This window comes from Agelaius phoeniceus, chromosome 17 (genome assembly GCF_051311805.1).
Source record: "Agelaius phoeniceus isolate bAgePho1 chromosome 17, bAgePho1.hap1, whole genome shotgun sequence".
Taxonomy (NCBI): Eukaryota; Metazoa; Chordata; class Aves; order Passeriformes; family Icteridae; genus Agelaius; species Agelaius phoeniceus.
The window spans coordinates 15,147,730-15,153,841 of NC_135281.1; positions in this window are offsets into that span (position 1 = coordinate 15,147,730).

Genomic DNA, 6,112 nt, shown 5'->3' on the forward strand with positions numbered 1-6,112 from the left:
TCAAGGTGCAGCAGGGGGAAGAGAGAAGGGAAGGGGGCGAGCAGGGATGGGGCAGGAGGGAAACAGAGCCCCACTTCATGTTCCTGTCCTTCCTCAGGGCTGTCAGTGAAGTCACATCTCCATTGGCAACATCACAATCGTCTCCACAGCAACAAATGTGATGCTGCAGATCGCTGAAATATCTATTTTTGAAAAGGTAGGAGGAAAACACAAATGTGGAGCATGTAGGGGTTGAACAGCCACACAAGCCTAATGACTATAATGGGAGGTGCACAAAAATACTGGGAGAGGAGCTGAGCAAAACCACCCTCTGCAAAGTCCTTCCTGGAGCCCCCCAGCACCTCAGGGGCAAAGCAGCTGAGGGGGCCCAGAGGCAGCCAAGCCCCCTGGCCTCAGTGTCCCTGTCCCTGCTGGATGCCCCCAGCCCCAGCAAGGCCAGGGAGGAGCTGTGGGACCCTCTGGGTGCCAGGGGCCAGCTGAGCCGAGGACCAGCCAGGATTACACCAGGGTAAAGTGCAATTACTCCCCAGAAAGGGACCTAAAGGGGATTTGCATCCATAAAACACAAAGGGAATAAAGTGAAGGGAAATTTGTTCCCAAGTCTAATTTAGATGTAGCCAAGGGCTGTGAGCAGCACTGCCCTCAGGCTCCTGCAGCTGCTGCTGGAACTTCTAGGAAGTTTCTGCTGTGATTTTTGTGCCATCCAAGGTTAAAACACGCCTGCAGGTTAGCAGCTCTTGGAAATGTTTCTGACATTTTGGACAGAGCCTTAAAGAGCTCTTCAAAGGCAAGGGGGTGTGAATCCAGACTCTGTTTGATGCAGGCCTTGTGCCAAACCTTCCTGAGCCAAACCTTCCTGCTGGGGTCAGGGCTCTGAGCACTGAGATCCCATCACCTCCTCGGCAGAGAGGAGCACCCAGGAGGGAAGGCAAGAGCCCTTTCCTCATCCTGGGGACACAGCAGAGCTCCAGGGCCACTCGGGCTGGGAGTGGGGCTGTGACATCATTAATTCTTCATTGCTGAGGCAGCTCTCCTGGAAAGCCATTTCCTCAGGACATGCAGGAGGGCTTGCCCCAGAAAGGGAGGTGGATACCCCAGAAAGGGAGGTGGATGCCCAGAAAGGGAGGTGGATGCCCAGGAGGGGAGGTGGATGCCCCAGGAGGGAAGGTGGATACCCCAGAAAGGGAGGTGGATGCCCAGGAGGGGAGGTGGATGCCCCAGGAGGGAAGGTGGATACCCCAGAAAGGGAGGTGGATGCCCAGAAAGGGAGGTGGATGCCCAGGAGGGGAGGTGGATACCCCAGAAAGGGAGGTGGATGCCCCAGAAAGGGAGGTGGATGCCCCAGAAAGGGAGGTGGATGCCCCAGGAAGGGAGGTGGATGCCCCAGAAAGGGAGGTGGATGCCCAGGAAGGGAGGTGGATGCCCCAGGAAGGGAGGTGGATGCCCAGAAAGGGAGGTGGATGCCCCCTCTGTGAAGCATTATGAATAAGTAAGAGAATTAGGAATAAATAAGAGAATTAAAATAAATAAGAATAAAAAGGCTCCACGGCCTGATGTGGTTATGAAGTGGGTATGTGTTGTCAGCAAGGTTTCTGCATTCCCTGGTCCTCTCCTGGAATTGTCCTTTATCACAAGAAGCTGCAGAAATTGGCATTTTCCTCTGCCCTTTGTACCATGGCAGAGGTTTCTTAAGTAAAAGGTTAAAATTCAGCACATAATTCTGCAAGCTAAAATTTAAATGCTTAATTCTTATTGCCAACTTGAGCAAATCCCCACCACCTCCACTTCCTCTGCTCCTCGGGGCTACCCCTGCCATTCCTGGAGGGTTTGGAGGATGCCCTCAGGCCCAGGGTGGGATTGCTGGGTCTGTGCAGGGCCTGCACCAATGACCAGACTGGTAAATACCCAGAAGCACAGAAAGTCCCCAAATAACTGGAAAATGAGAGCGTGGGGTAAGAGCAGGGGTGGACAAATGAACAGAGCTGTGGTGCCTCCAAATCCCTTCTGGCACATCCCAGCCATCACTGCTGTTCCTGCCTTTGGGAACTGCAAATTGTAATCAAACTTATGCAAAACAGAGCCCTGAGAAGACGAAAAAGCTGTGTTTAAACTTCATATAGGAAGTGCAGCGCAGTAAATATTTTTAATTGGTGCTGTGAGTTATGCTCTGCTGCTGTGGCTGTGCCCTGCTAGGGTTTGAGATCAGCACTTTATCACTGAGCTGCTGATGGCTCCCACTGAATGCACACTAACAAGGACCAGGAGATGAGAGCACCATAAATAGTGGAGAATAAATGGGAATACTTTTCTCTCCACAAATAATAAATATTTCTTCAAAATGAGTCTCTCTGCTCTGGCACAACTGAATTTGATTGCCTTGGGTCTGTTTGGGAGAAAACCCAAGCCCCAGAAAATGCCACTTTCTCAAAGAACAGAGGAATGGATCCGTTTTTGAGAAGGGATCCCCTGGGAACATTTGAGACCCTGGGAGGGCTCCCAGAGAGCTCAGGGGTTGTGCCAGGCCTGCTCTGCAGCCCAGGGTGTCTGGACTCACAGCCAGGCTCCCCTTGCCCTGGATCGGCCCAGAGCGGTGCCCACACCTTGGCCCCAGGGCTGGGTCTCCTCTGAGCCTTGCAGGGCTTCAGCCTCACCTCCAGCACAGCCCAAAATGGGTTTTATGCCACAGCAAATAGCATTTTTGGGATGGGAAATCGATTTCCTTTCCAACTCCATTTTTAACCAGCGAGGCAGAACAGACCCACCTACTGTTCATGCTCCTGGAGGCTTCTCTTCCTCTGCACCTGGCAAGGCTGTGACTGAGAGATGGGCAGGAGCTGAGCTGTACCAGGGATGGCACAGCCCCGCTCTGCCCTCTCAGGGAGAGCAATGGCCCTGACCGAGAGCCCCAGCAGCACCAGCCCCTCCCAAAGCAGGCATGGGCACTCCAGGGGCTGCCCCCGGGGCCCTGCAGGGGTGACCTCGGCTCCCAGAGCTGTGCAGAACATTCTGGAAAACTCCAAACAAACGGGGGGTCACCCCCTCAGTCAGCCCAGGGTGCAAAGAGATTCTCCCTTCCTGACAACAGGAATTTAGAGACTTACATCCCTCCTGGAGACATCATTTTATCTCTCTTTTTTATATGGATAACAGAACATTAGCATGCACAAGTGCAATTAATATTTTCTTATTTTCCTACCTCATAAAATACAGAAATTTAAATCACCAAGGAATTAGAGGAATGAAGGGAGCATTATGTTTAAGCAGCCACATAATGTGGCTTGCATCATGTAATGGGATGTGTTTAATGCAGTTTTACACAGCAGCCTTTCATCATTTACATTTGCCTCTGGCTTAATAAACTGTGCCATTCTGTTTGGGTTTGTTACAGCTGCAAACGTTTCCCAGGCAGAACTGCACCTGGAACAGGGAAATTGGCAATCTGCATTTTCACACTTCACTTCCACACTTCTGCCCCTCAGCCTGCAGGCTCAGGGCTCTGTTCAGGAGTGTGGGAGAGGCCAGGCAGGACAGGAGTGGGAGCTGCTGGGTGGTGCCAGCCCCCCTGGCTGCAGGGGTCACCGTGCTGGAGCCCCCTGATGGGCTGTGACACCCACCCTGCTGTCCTGAGGGGCTGTGACACCCACCCTGCTGTCCCTGAGGGGCTGTGACACCCACCCTGCTGTCCTGAGGGGCTGTGACACCCACCCTGCAGCCCTGATGGGCTGTGACACCCACCCTGCTGCCCCTGAGGGGCTGTGACACCCAGGGCATCACTGAGCTCCACTGATGGGGCAGAGAGGAACAAACAAACAAACCCAGCTTTTCTCAGCCTCCAAGTGAGGAAAACACATCTGTGGACATTTCTGTGCCCAGCCTGGCCCCTCTGCTGCCCCAAACCCCCAGGGGTTAAAGGAACAAGGGGAGCTTTGGGCCCTCCTGGCACCTGTGCAGCTCCAGGTGCTCTGTGGGACCCCTGAGCATCCCCTCAGTGCCCAGACACAAACCCCAGCAGGGAAGGACACTGACCTGCCCACAGCCACAAATGAAGAGAGATTTTGCCTTGGAAAACTCTGTTTTCCAGTGTAAACACGAAGCCAAGAGCATACAGGGAGTATTGGGTTTAGTATCCAATAAAACAAGAATAAACTTTATGGGGATTTCTTTAAAAATTACCTCTCACAGCCGTTTCTATGCAGGCAGAGCTCCTGATGTACAGAGGTTCACTTAGGAGATTGCAAGTACAGAGATCCCTGATCTCTTTCATCTTTTTTCATTAAAAATCTGCGGTTGTGCAGGGTTGAAAGTTCTCCAAGATTTTATTAAATTGGGCAAAGCCAGAGGAGAAATAGCAAATAATGTTCACAAGGATAAAGTTGTGCTCTCATTATAGACTTCACACTCTCCTCTCAAGGCTGGGTTTTCATTCTGCCCCTCTGGCACTTTCTGGCCCCTGTTCATTTTGATGAACAACAGGCTCTTAGTCTTAATTTAAATCTAGATGCAGTGTAATCTTTGTTATGCCATATCACATATAAATCTTGTTTGGGACTTGCTTTTTTTTTTTTTTTTTAATAGGCATGCCAAGGCATGGCTTTCATAAAATTCTACCTAAAATGCTCTTTATACTTAAATAACAGAGTTACAAAGTGAGCATAATGGTAGCAAAAGAGGGTGGGGGGAGAGAAAAAAAAGGAAATGAAAGAGGTAATAAAAGAGATTTCCAGATGAGATTTGGAATCCAAAGCAGTGCCAGGAAGGCATTTCAATGGGAGGGAAGTACCCCGTGCAGTAGGCACTGCAGAGGAGAGGGCTCTGCTATAAACCTGGCAGCAGAGCTCAGGTGTGCAGGCAAACAATCAGGGGTCCTACACAAAAGCAGCAGAGCAAGGGCAGTTTGGGGGTGGGAGAAGTGCCTGGAGAAAGCTGTGGCTGCATCCCTGAGGCACATCCACGATGGAAGGGGCACGGGGAGCCTGTGAAGAAAGGCTTGAGTTCCCAATTAGGCACCAAAACTCATGGGCAGAGACCTTGTATACAACTAACTCTCCTTCCAGGACCTTGTGGAGATGGGAATTTGGGACAGGGGGGTGTTCAGAGCCTGGCACTCCTGGCCAAGGGAAGACAAGTCAAGAATGGCAGCAAGAAATGGGCAGACACAAATGTGTGCTGGTGGTCAGGTCTGGTCTCCCCCTGAAGGAGGCTGCACCCAGGGGTGGCTCCTGCTCACAGCAGAGCTCCTTTCACCCCAAACCACCCAGGAGATGAACCCAGCAGGGGCAGGGGTGGTTCCTGCTCACAGCAGAGCTCCTTTCACCCCAAACCATCCAGGAGATGAACCCAGCAGGGGCAGGGGTGGTTCCTGCTCACAGCAGAGCTCCTTTCACCCCAAACCATCCAGGAGATGAACCCAGCAGGGGCAGGGGTGGTTCCTGCTCACAGCAGAGCTCCTTTCCCCCAAACCATCCAGGAGATGAACCCAGCAGGGGCAGGGGTGGTTCCTGCTCACAGCAGAGCTCCTTTCCCCCCATCCATCCAGGAGATGAACCCAGCAGGGGCAGGGGTGGTTTGTGCTCACAGCAGAGCTCCTTTCACCCCAAACCATCCAGGAGATGAACCCAGCAGGGGCAGGGGTGGCTCCTGCTCACAGCAGAGCTCCTTTCACCCCAAACCACCCAGGAGATGAACCCAGCAGGGGCAGGGGTGGTTCCTGCTCACAGCAGAGCTCCTTTCCCTCCAAACATCCAGGAGATGAACCCAGCAGGGGCAGGGTTGGTTCCTGCTCACAGCAGAGCTCCTTTCACCCCAAACAACCCAGGACATGAACCCAGCAGGGGCAGGGGTGGTTCCTGCTCACAGCAGAGCTCCTTTCACCCCAACCATGCAGGAGATGAACCCCAGCAGGGGCAGGGGTGGTTCCTGCTCACAGCAGAGCTCCTTTCCCTCCATCCATCCAGGAGATGAACCCAGCAGGGGCAGGGGTGGCTCCTGCTCACAGCAGAGCTCCTTTCACCCCAAACAACCCAGGAGATGAACCCAGCAGGGGCAGGGGTGGCTCCTGCTCACAGCAGAGCTCCTTTCCCTCCAAACAACCCAGGAGATGAACCCAGCAGGG